Here is a 13248-nt window from a genome sequence, read left to right as displayed (position 1 = left end):
GTAGTGTTACACATATTCATAGCGTGAATACCAAAAGATGTAAAGTTGATAATGATAGTCCCACATACTTGTGGCACTGCTGCCTTGGTCACATTGGTGTCAAGCGCATGAAGAAGCTCCATGCTGATGGACTTTTAGAGTCTCTCGATTATGAATCATTTGACACATGCGAACCATGCCTCATGGGCTAAATGACCAAGACTCCGTTCTCCGGAACAATGGAGCGAGCAACCAACTTGTTGGAAATCATACATACCGATGTGTGCGGTCCAATGAGTGTTGAGGCTCGCGGAGGATATCGTTATGTTCTCACGCTCACTGATGACTTGAGTAGATATGGGTATGTCTACTTGATGAAACACAAGTCTGAGACCTTTGAAAAGTTCAAGGAATTTCAGAATGAAGTAGAGAATCAACGTGACCGAAAGATAAAATTCTTACGATCGGATCGTGGAGGAGAATATTTAAGTCACGAATTTGGTACACACTTAAGGAAATGTGGAATCGTTTCACAACTCATGCCGCCTGGAACACCTCAGCGAAACGGTGTGTCCGAACGTCGTAATCGCACACTATTAGATATGGTGTGATCTATGATGTCTCTTACCGATTTACCGCTATCATTTTGGGGATACACTCTAGAGACAGCTACATTCACTTTAAATAGGGAACCGTCTAAATCCGTTGAGACGACACCGTATGAATTATGGTTTGGGAAGAAACCTAAGCTGTCGTTTCTAAAAGTTTGGGGATGCGATGCTTATGTCAAGAAACTTCAACCTGAAAAGCTCGAACCCAAGTCGGAAAAATGCGTCTTCATAGGATACCCCAAGGAAACCATTGGGTATACCTTCTACTTAAGATCCGAGGGCAAGATCTTTGTTGCTAAGAACGGATTCTTTCTGGAAAGGGAGTTTCTCTCGAAAGAAGTAAGTGGGAGGAAAGTAGAACTCGATGAAGTACTACCTCTTGAACGGGAAAGTAGTGCGGCTCAGGAAAATGTTCCTGTGATGCCTACACCAACTGAAGAGGAAAATAATGATGATGATCAAGGTACTTCGGATCAAGTTGCTACTGAACTTCGTAGGTCCACAAGGACACGTTCCGCACCAGAGTGGTTCGGCAACCCTGTCCTGGAAATCATGTTGTTAGACAACGGTGAACCTTCGAACTATGAAGAAGCGATGGCGGGCCCAGATTCCAACAAATGGCTAGAAGCCATGAAATCCGAGATAGAATCCATGTACGAAAACAAAGTATGGACTTTGAGTAACTTGCCCGATGATCGGCGAGCGATAGAAAACAAATGGATCTTTAAGAAGAAGACGGACGCGGATGGTAATGTCACCATCTATAAATCTCGACTTATCGCTAAGGGTTATCGGCAAGTTCAAGGGATTGACTACGATGAGACTTTCTCTCCTGTAGCGAAGCTTAAGTCCGTCTGAATCATGTTAGCAATTGCCGCATACTATGATTATGAGATATGGCAGATGGACGTCAAAACGGCATTCCTTAACGGGCATCTTAAGGAAGAACTGTATATGATGCAGCCGGAGGGTTTTGTCGATCCTAAGAATGCTAATAAAGTATGCAAGCTCCAGCGATCCATTTATGGACTGGTGCAAGCATCTCGGAGTTGGAACATTCGCTTTGATGAAATGATCAAAGCGTTTGGGTTTATGCAGACTTATGGAGAAGCCTGCGTTTACAAGAAAGTGAGTGGGAGCTTTGTAGCATTTCTCATATTATATGTAGATGACATACTTTTGATGGGAAATGATATAGAATTCTTGGACAGCATTAAGGCCTACTTGAATAAGTGTTTTTTAATGAAGGACCTTGGAGAAGCTGCTTATATATTAGGCATCAAGATCTATAGAAATAGATCGAGACGCCTCATAGGTCTTTCACAAAGCACATACCTTGATAAGATTTTGAAGAGGTTCAAAATGGATCAGTCCAAGAAAGGGTTCTTGCCGGTACTGCAAGGTGTGAGATTGAGCTCGGCTCAATGCCTGACCACGGCAAAAGATAAAGAAGAGATGAGCGTCATCCCCTATGCTTCAGCCATAGGATCTATTATGTATGCCATGCTGTGTACCAGACTTGATGTAAACCTTGCCGTAAGTTTCATAGGAAGGTACCAAAGTAATCCCGGCAAGGAACACTGGACAGCGGTCAAGAATATTCTGAAGTACCTGAAAAGGACAAAGGACATGTTTCTCATTTATGGAGGTGATGAAGAGCTCGTCGTAAAGGGTTACGTCGACGCTAGCTTCGACACAGATCTGGATGACTCTAAGTCACAAACCGGATACGTGTATATGTTGAATGGTGGAGTAGTAAGCTGGTGCAGCTGCAAGCAGAGCGTCGTGGCGGGATCTACATGTGAAGCGGAGTACATGGCAGCCTCGGAGGCAGCGCATGAAGCAATTTGGGTGAAGGAGTTCATCACTGACCTAGGAGTCATACCCAATGCGTCGAGGCCGATCAAACTCTTCTGTGACAACACTGGAGCTATTTCCCTTGCCAAGGAGCCCAGGTTTCACAAGAAGACCAGGCACATCAAGCGTCGTTTCAACTCCATCCGTGAAAATGTTCAAGATGGAGACATAGATATTTGCAAAGTACATACGGATCTAAATGTCGCAGATCCGTTGACTAAACCTCTCTCGCGAGCAAAACATGATCAGCACCAGGACTCTATGGGTGTTCGATTCATCACAATGTAACTAGATTATTGACTCTAGTGCAAGTGGGAGACTGTTGGAAATATGACCTAGAGGCAATAATAAAAGCATCCATATGACAAACACTGTTGGAAATATTCCCACGGGTGCCACCTTACCTGGCCCGGGACCGTTTGTGCCTTTTGGCTCACGTATATGATAGTGTTGCTAGCATCCATATGACAAAGAACCCAGGCTGACATGGCTAGTCGTGAACCCAAAGTGGCACTAACTTACAGGGATAGGCATACATGACCCAACAACATGTTGGAAATATGCCCTAGAGGCAATAATAAAAGCATTATTATTATATTTCCTTGTTCATGATAATTGTCTCTTATTCATGCTATAATTGTATTATCCAGAAATCGTAATACACGTGTGAATACATAGACCATAACATGTCCCTAGTGAGCCTCTAGTTGACTAGCTCGTTGGTCAACAGATAGTTATGGTTTCCTGACTATGGACATTAGATGTCATTGACAACGGGATCACATCATTAGGAGAATGATGTGATGGACAAGACCCAATCTTAAGCATAGCACAAGATCGTGTAGTTCGTTTTACTAGAGATTTTTCAATGTCAAGTATCTCTTCCTTAGACCATGAGATCGTGTAACTCCCGGATACCGTAAGAGTGCTTTGGGTGTACCAAACGTCACAACGTAACTGGGTGACTATAAAGGTGCACTACAGGTATCTCCGAAAGTGTCTGTTGGGTTGACACGGATCGAGACTGGGATTTGTCACTCCGTATGACGGAGAGGTATCTTTGGGCCCACTCGGTAATGCATAATCATAATGAGCTCAAAGTGACCAAGTGTTTGGTCATGGGATCATGCATTACGGTACGAGTGAAGTGACTTGCGGGTAACGAGACTGAACGAGGTATTGGGATACCGACGATCGAGTCTCGGGCATGTAACGTACCGATTGACAAAGGGAATTGTATACGGGGTTTGATCGAATCCTCGACATCGTGGTTCATCCGATGACATCATCGAGGAGCATGTGGGATCCAACATGGGTATCCAGATCCCGCTGTTGGTTATTGCCCGAGAACCGTCTCGGTCATGTCTACGTGTCTCCCGAACCCGTAGGGTCTACACACTTAAGGTTCAGTGACGCTAGGGTTGTATGAATATGAGTATCCAGTATACCGAATGTTGTTCGGAGTCCCGGATGAGATCCCGGACGTCACGAGGAGTTCCGGAATGGTCCGGAGGTAAAGATTTATATATAGGAAGTCTTATTTTGGTCGCTGGAAAAGTTTCGTACTTTATCGATATTCTACCGGGAGTGCCGAAAGGGGTCCGGGGGTCCACCGGGGGGTCCACCTGCCCCGGGGGGCCACATGGGCTGTAGGGGGTGCGCCTTGGCCTATGTGGGCCAAGGGCACCAGCCACAAGAGGCCCATGCGCCAAGAAGACTTGGAGAAGGGAGAGTCCAAAGAGGGGAAGGCACCTCCGAGGTGCCTTGGGGAGGATGGACTCCTCCCCCCCTCTTGGCTGCACCCCTTCCTTGGAGGAAGGGGCAAGGCTGCGCCCCCCCCCTCTCCCTTGCCCCTATATAAAGGGAGGGGAGGGAGGGGCAGCCGCACCGATAAGCCCTGGCGCCTCCCTCCTCCCTGCAACACCTCCTCCTCCTCGCGTAGTTGCTTAGCGAAGCCCTGCCGGAGTTCTGCTGCATCCACCACCACGCCGTCGTGCTGCTAGATCTTCATCAACCTCTCCTTCCCCTTGCTGGATCAAGTAGGAGGAGATGTCATCCACTCCGTACGTGTGTTGAACGCGGAGGTGCTGTCCGTTCGGCACTAGGTCATCGGTGATCTGAATCTCGGTGAGTACGACTCCATCATCCCCGTTCCATTGAACGCTTCCGCACGCGATCTACAAGTGGTATGTAGATGCAATCACTCTCCCATGACTCGTTGCTAGATGAACTCATAGATGGATCTTGGTGAAACCATAGGAAAAATTTTAATTTTCTGCAATGTTCCCCAACACAACGAACGTGTCGGTCATCATCGAGTGAATCCGGGCTGTACCAACTGGGCTAGCAGGACTACGGTAAACCGGGCTGTAGCAGGCTAATAGGACTCTAGTAGACACCGCGTGACATTTCCCCGAAGGGACAGACACAGGAACGAAGGACACATGCCGGCCAGCCTAAGTGTTCCGGAGCAGTAGCAAGCTACCAAGGCTCAGTGGAAGCACTAGGAGACATTTCCCGGTAAGAGAGGCTACCAAGGATAAACAACTAGATAGTCAGATCCCACACATATCAAGCATTTCAAATCATACACACAATATGCTCGATATGTGCAAATACAACATGGCATCACCACATAACTCTATGACTCAAAGTATTTATTCAATAGGCTCCGAGGAGCGAGATATTACAAACATGAGTCTCATGACCCAACATTCGGAGCACACAAGTCAAGCACAAGCGGAAGATTAACATGTCTGAGTACAGACATCTACAAATGAAAAACGCTGAGAAGCCTGACTATCTACCAGATCCTGCCGAGGGCACAAAATCGTAGCTGAGGTAACAAGCTAAACGTCGAAGTCCATGTGGAACTACTAGCGAGACTGAAGTCTCTCTGCAAAAAAAAAATTAAGAAACGTGAGTACAAATGTACCCAGCAAGACTTACATCAGAACTTATTACATATGGATCAGTATCAACAAGGGGATGGTGGGGTTTAACTGCAGCAAGCCAGCTTTGACTCAGTGGCTAACCTGAACTACGACTGCAAGTAACTCTTTTGAGGTGGCGCACACAAGTCCACATATTCACCATATCAATACACCACTATGGATCCGCTCCCGTCTCCCTACGAGAACGCCATCCATAGCACTCACGCTTATCTTGCGTATTTTAGAGTATCCACTTTCACTTGTCTATGAACTGTATAGGCAACCCAGAAGTCCTTTACCACGAACACGGCTATTCGAATAGATCATATTAACCCTGCAGGGGTGTACTTCTTCACACACGCTCTCACCAATTACCGCCGTTTACATGACATGTACTCGGCAACCTTCAAGCGGAAGCCCAACGAGGGTGTCGGCCACGACCTGACTAACCACACAAGTCTCTCGTCCAGGTTTATCGCCTATTCGGGTTCCATCCACAAGGAGATCCGGCCGGGGTGTCGCTCACGGCCCCAAACGATGTGTGCAGGGTTCCCAAGCCCACCATCCGAGTGCCACTTGGTACATCGGGCCACTGTGCTTAGTCTATCCCAAGCTCACCTGTACCGGGTGCCACTTGGTAGACTACTAGCACTACCTACAAACACGAAAAACTAGTTGTAACTCCTGGACAGAGATCAAGTTGATTAATAAGCCGAGAGGGGCCGAGTTACCGGAACCCAATGTGTGGTAGTAGCTATTCATGGATCACAAACACAGAACTCAGTTCCTGAGGACGGTTTCAATGAGACAACCCACCATTTACTCCTACATGGCCTCTCACTGCTACCTTTACCAAATCGTGTTCACACACTTAGCTCACACACAGTAGGACATGTTTACACACCTCCGATTCATTCCCGATGAATCAGACCTGACTCAACTCTAAGCAGTAGCAGGCATGACAAACAAGCATGAATGAGTAGGCACATCAGGGCTCAAACAAGTCCTACTCATGCTAGTGGGTTTCATCTATTTACTGTGGCAATGACAGGTCATGCAGAGGATAAAGGGGTTCAGCTACCGCAGCAAGTAACAGAGGAATCGTTGTTGTCCTAATGCAGTAAAAGAGAGCAGGAGCGAGAGAGTAGGATTGTATCGGAATGAACAAGGGGGGTTTGCCTGCTGGCACTTCTGCAGATAGTATAGTTCTTCATCGGTGTCATCGATCACATCATCGGTACACGTCTACTGAGAGGGGACAAGTACCGACAAACAAAGAAGAAACACAATCAATGCAATGCAACAATATGATGCATGAATGTGACATGGCAATATGCTGTGGTTTGTGCTAATGCAACTAAAACCAGATTAAATGTAGTTGGTTTAAATCCAAGATTCAAATTCAAACTCCACATGTGGTTATTTAAATGCCATTTAATTGAATTGTCCTAAACAGCAGCTATAAGTTGTTCTAACATGCATGAAAATGGTGCATATGGATATATTGGATTTTTCTGATCATTTTTGATATAAAAATTATTTCATTTGGAGTTACGGTTGAATTTCTATGAATTTTAGAAGTTTTAGACATTTTCTGGAATTACTGAGTTATTTTTAATCCAGAAAATGATTTACTGCATCAGCCTGACGTCAGTGTGACGTCATTAGGTCAACAGGTCGGGTCCAGGTCAAACCTGGCGCGTGCGTCCCGCGTGTCAGTGTCATTAGTTTAACTAACTAAATTAACATTAGATTAACTCCTAATCTAGGTTTGACCAGGGGCGGGGACCACATGGTCAAATGGGTCAAACCCATCGACGACATGACGCTTGCGAGGCCCGAGACGGCGGCGCGGTTCGGAAACGCAGCACAGGCGACGAAACAAGCAGCGGTTTGGCTTGGCGAGAAGCTGGTGCTCGTCCGCATCCAACGGAGCCATCAGCTCGCGCCGGAGTGGACCATAACAACAGCGGCGATGGCAAGCACGGTGGCCGGAGCTCGGACATCGAGCGAATCAGCTTTTCAGGGAGGGGCAGGAGCCACGGGTGGTCGCGGTTGACTCCTGGGAACGTGCTGAGCACGGTGGCGCGCTCGGTTGCGGCTCTAGGTGATGGTGGCCACGGCGGCGACATGGTTGGGCGGCGGTGAGCTTCGATCGTCGGCGAAGCGGCGGCTATGGCAAGGAAAAGAGCACGGGAGAGAGGGGAGAAGAGGTAGGGGCTCATGTAGGGGTCGTTGACGGTCTTAGCGGGCTCGGGGAGGCGCGGACGGCGGCGAATCGACGACGGTGACGCTTGGTGCAGGAGGTTGAAGATGGCCTCCAAGGCGGCGTCACGGGGCACTCGGTGATGTGTTGCTCGGCGACGAGGAAGAGGTGGTCGAGGTGGAGCTCGTGGACCTTTCTAGGGTGCGAAGGGGAGGCGGTGGCTACGGCTATGGCGAACGGCGGCGGCGGTCGCTCTCGGGTGAGCTCGGGGAAGGGGCTCGGGGGCGAGGGGGAGAGCATAGAGTGAGGGGAGAGGCAGAGGGGGGCTATAGGGTGGCGCCGAGGAGTGGCTTCGAGGCGTCGCCACACTGTCCAAGCGGGGTAGGCAGCCAGGGAGCTGCGTGGCGAGCTCGGCGTGCGCGGGCGTGCTCCTCTCTGCGTGCGTGGCGAGAGGAAGCAGGTGGCTGGCATGGGCCAGCACAGTGCTAGGCCGGCCAGTGGGCTGCCAGGTCGGCTGCGCCAGGTAGGTGGCCAGGTACATCTCTCTCTCTCTCTTACTTAATTTAGTTTCTGTTTTTCTGTTTTTCTGTAAGTTTGTGGATTTATTAAAAATAGTTAGACACCTTCAAAAATCCTGAAAATAATCATAGGCTCTTTTTAGATTAATTCCAACAGCCCATACTTATTTCCAGAATTATTTGAGTATTTAAAATATTTACTAGCATTTAAATGCCCAAATGCAAAGTACATATGATTTAAGTCAGTGACCAAATATGTCATGGAAAAATGTGCAACACCTCTGGTTATGGTTTTAGCATTTTCCAGAAATGATGAACATTTTTGAAAGCCATTTGGATTCACTGAAAATATTTTTAGGTTGAACCTATTTGAATTCCATTTGGTACTAGGGTTTGGACATCCCCATTTCAAGTTTCTTTCAAAGTTTAAACATGATGCACACATGAAGTTAGCCTAGTGCAATGCCAGAAGCTAGGGATGTGATAGCTTCATCGTCAGATGGCATGTGGAAAGCAACCTGTTTCTTCTTCGGACTAGGCCGAGTACCTCGACCAGCCGTTGCCTTAGTCTTCAACAGAGTGGGGCCTGATGAAGATTTTGGTGCAGCTGAGGAACTTGCTGAGGCACCAGAGGCAATAGAGATGCCTGTTGTCGTTTGGCATGTAGCCAGATGTTCAGGTGTTGAGGACTTTGTTGGAGCAGCTGAGGACTTTGGAGGAGGAGCAGTGGTTGGTACTAGCCATGAGGGCTTTGAAGATTCTGGCTGTGAGGGCATTGCTGAGGAACTTGGCCGTGAGGGCATAGTTGGTGAAGCACTTGGCTTGTGAGCAGGCTTCTTTGCCATTGATTTCTTTGGCTTGACAGAGGCCTTAGTGGCAGTAGCAGCAGCAGAGTCTTCATTGAATTTCCTCACTGCTTCTTTAGCTTGTCTCGCCAACTTAGCTTGGCGCCTGGCCCATTCTTCAGGAAAATCCTCACCACGCTTGATGCTGGTGGGGTCAGCTCTTTGGCCAGGTGCCAATGGAGCTCTTGGGCATGGAGGATTAAGTGCGAATTTCTTCATATACTTTGGAGTCACATATCTGTACTCCCTCCATTCTCTTGCCCATCTCCGTTCAATCTTCTGTATGCGCACCTTGCGCTGAGTTTTGGTTTCTTTTCCATACTTAGCCTCATCAGGTGTGCAATAATCAGCATAGAGGTCCTCAGGGATTTCAAAAGCAGTCATGACCTCTGGCTTCTTTCCTCCTTTCTGCAGCCTCTTACCATCAGCCATATTCTTCAAATGAGGAATTTGAACAATCGAATTTTCTGAAGAAGTATGCAACTTTTCTTCGAGGAACGCTGCAAATGAGTTAAGTTGATGAGAACCTAGTGATTCAGCAGCGGACATGAGTACCTATGAATAGAGTATAGTTGCGAGGAATTTGGAGAGGTCATATGCGTTCTCAGAAGGTTTTTCAGCAAGAACAAGTTTGATGAATTTAACCAGATGAGCCTTGAAGAATTTCACTAAGCGTTCTTTGTCTTAGGTTCCAGAGTTGTATAGATCGAAGATCCACACAATTGAGGAACCTTGAAGAAAAATGATGCTTAGATAAACGAGTCAAGAACAGATGACTAGTGAGGTGATTTGTGTGTGAGGATTTGAAGAATAAAAACACCTTTGAAGATTTTGTTGTGAAATTTTGAATCAAAAGGGGTAGTAAATGTAACTTTTAATTACCCTGGGTGAAGAACACGACGAACTGAGAAGCAGAACAGTGAAGTTCGTCGGTGTAGATCTTCCACACCCTAACTTGGCGGAGGAAGACAGTGTCAGGACCCCGACCCTAAGTCACACCGATCTAGCATGTAACACATCATATCACTTTGCGGCCTCACGCATGGTATTCCCACGGGTGCCACCTTACCTGGCCCGGGACCGTTTGCGCCTTTTGGCTCACGTATATGATAGTGCCGATAGCATCCATATGACAAAGAACCCGGGCTGACATGGCTAGTGGTGAACCCAAAGTGGCACTAACTTACAGGGACAGGCATCCATGACCCAGCATCGAACGTGTCAGTCATCAGCGAGTGAATCCAGGGTGTAGCACTGGGCTAGCAGGACTCCGGAATTCATCGCGTGACATTTCCCCGAAGGGACAGACACAGGAACGAAGAAGGACACATGCCGGCCAGCTTAAGTGTTCCGGAGCAGTAGCAAGCTACCATGCTCAGTGGAAACACTAGGAGACATTTCCCGGTAAGAGAAGCTACTAAGAATAAACAACTAGATAGTCAGATCCCACACATACCAAGCATTTCAATAACATACACACAATATGCTCGATATGTGCAAATACAAGATGGCATCACAACATGACTCTACGACTCAAGTATTTATTCAATAGGCTCCGAGGAGCGAGATATTACAAACATGGGTCTCATGACCCAACATTCAGAGCATACAAGTCAAAACACAAGCGGAAGCTATCATGTCTGAGTACAAACATCTATAAATGAAAAAGGCTGAGAAGCCTGATTGTCTACCAGATCCTGCCGAGGGCACAAGATCGTAGCTGAGGTAACAAGCTAAACGTCGAAGAACACGCGGAACTACTAGCGAGACTAACGTCTCTCTGCCAAATCATAAATTAGGCAAACGTGAGTACAAATGTTCCCAGCAAGACTTACATCAGAACTAACTACATATGCATCATTATCAACAAAGAGGATGGTGGGGTTTAACAGCAGCAAGCCAGCTTTGACTCGGTGGCTATCCTGAACTACTACTGCAAGTAACTCTTTTGAGGTGGCGCACACGAGTCCACATATTCGCCATATCAATACACCACTATGGATCGGCTCCCGTCTTCCTACGAGAACGCCATCCATAGCACTCACACTTATCTTGCGTATTTTAGAGTATCCACTTTCACTTGTCTATGAACTGTACAGGCAACCCAGAAGTCCTTTTCTGCGGACACGGCTATTCGAATAGATAATGTTAACCCTGCAGGGGTGTACTTCTTCACACACGCTCTCACCACTTACCGCCGTTTACACGACATGTACTTGGCAACCTTCAAGTGAAAGCCCAACGTGGGTGTCGGCCACGGCCTACCTAAACACTCAAGTCTCTAGTCCAGGTTTATCGCCTATTCGGGTTCCATCCATGAGGAGATCCGGCCGGGGTTTCGCTCACAGCCCCAAACGATGTGAACAGGGTTCCGTGACACCAAACGGGCGCCCGGTATACCCGGCCACGTGCCTACCGCATCACAGCCCACCCCTCCGGTCAGCGCTGCCCATGGCCTCCAGCATACTACAAACACCAGAAACTACTTGCAACTCCTGGACAGAGGACAAGGGTGATTAAGAAGCCGAGAGGGTCCATTGGTTTCGGGCCCAATGCGTGGCAGTAACTGTTTCATGGATCACAAACACAGAACTCAGTTCCGAAGGACGGCTTAAGTGAGACAACCCACCATGTACTCCTACATGGCCTCTCACCGCTACCTTTACCAAATCATGTTCACACACTTAGCTCACACACAGTAGGACATGTTCACACACCTCTGATTCATTCCCGATGAATCAGACCTGACACAACTCTAAGCAGTAGCAGGCATGACAAACAAGCATGAATGAGTAGGCACAACAGGGCTCAAACAACTCCTACTCATGCTAGTGGGTTTCATCTATTTACTGTGGCAATGACAGGTCATGCAGAGGATAAAGGGGTTCAACTACCGCAGCAAATAACAGTTGAATCGATGTTGTCCTAATGCAGTAAAAGAGAGCAGGAGCGAGAGAGTGGGATTGTATCAGAATGAACAAGGGGGTTTTGCTTGCCTGGCACTTCTGAAGATAGCATTGAGTCTTCATCAGTGTCAACGATCACAACGTCGGTACAACGTCTATCGAGGGGGAACAACACCGACAAACAGAGAAGAAACATGATCAATGCAATGCACAATATGATGCATGCTATGACATGGCAATATGAATGTGTTTTGGGCTAATGCAAGCTAGAACAGATTGAAATGAGTCCATTTGAACCAAAGATTCAAATGCAAACCCATTATATGAAGTCATAAAGGTGCATTAACTTGTTTCACCTAAACAGCAAGGTTAAAGTGTTTTAACATGCATGAAACCAGTACAGATGGATAGATTGGATTTTTCTGATCATTTTTCATATATAACTTATTTAATTTGGAGTTACGGTTGAATTTCTATGATTTTTAGAAGTTTATACTATTTTCTGGAATTTCCTGGATTTATTTTAAATCCAGAAAATTGTTAATTGCGTCAGCATGACGTCATTGTGACCTCAGCGGTCAACAGCTGCGGTCTAGGTCAAACCTGACCAGTGGGGTCCACTGATGAGTGACACAGTGCTGTTCAGTGTCAATGACAGGTGGGGCCTGGTCAACGGCCACGCCAGCACAGTCAACTCTGACTGGTGGCTCCCGTGTGTTTGTTAACTAATCTAAACAGAAATAAAACATAGATTATTTAGAGCGTGGGGCCCAGGTGTCAGTGAGCTAGGTGGGTTGGTTAGTGGGGTCATTAGCGTTAATTAAGTGACACGTCGACTTTGCCGGAGTTCGGCCGGCGACGACCAAAACTGCGGCGGGAGCTCGCCGGAGTAGCACTGCGAGCAGTTTTGGGCCAAGCCAAGGGCACCAGAGGGTTGCCCTTGCTCGCGCGCATCCAAAGGAGGCACGCGGGAGGCGCGGGGTGGTCGGAGCTCGCCGGAAGTGAGCTCGTGGCGGCGCCGGAGGTCGGGTGAGTGCGGGGTTGGCGCTGTGGTGCACGGGAGGGCAAGTTAGCGTGTGCGTTATGCTCCTGGTGGCTTCCTGAGCGCGGTGACGCGCTCCTAATCGAGCTCAAGCGGCTGCAGGGACGGCGGCGACATGGACGGCGGCAGGGGAAGCTCGGCCACGGCAGGGCTACGGCATAGAGGGCGGGCGCGACCAGGGGAGAAGGGGGAGAGGAAGAGGAGCTCACAGCGGGGTCAAAGAGGGGGTCAGCGAGCTCGGGGAGGCCCTGCGGACGACGAATCGGCAGCGACAATCTCCGGTGACCGAGGAGGAAGAAGGTGGAGTAGCCGGTGATGCAGGTCGTCCCAGCACTTGGGGCCAGGGTGGGG

The sequence above is a fragment of the Triticum aestivum genome, chromosome 4B (genome assembly GCF_018294505.1).
Source record: "Triticum aestivum cultivar Chinese Spring chromosome 4B, IWGSC CS RefSeq v2.1, whole genome shotgun sequence".
NCBI classification, from domain to species: domain Eukaryota; kingdom Viridiplantae; phylum Streptophyta; class Magnoliopsida; order Poales; family Poaceae; genus Triticum; species Triticum aestivum.
This window is presented reverse-complemented; position numbering follows the sequence as displayed.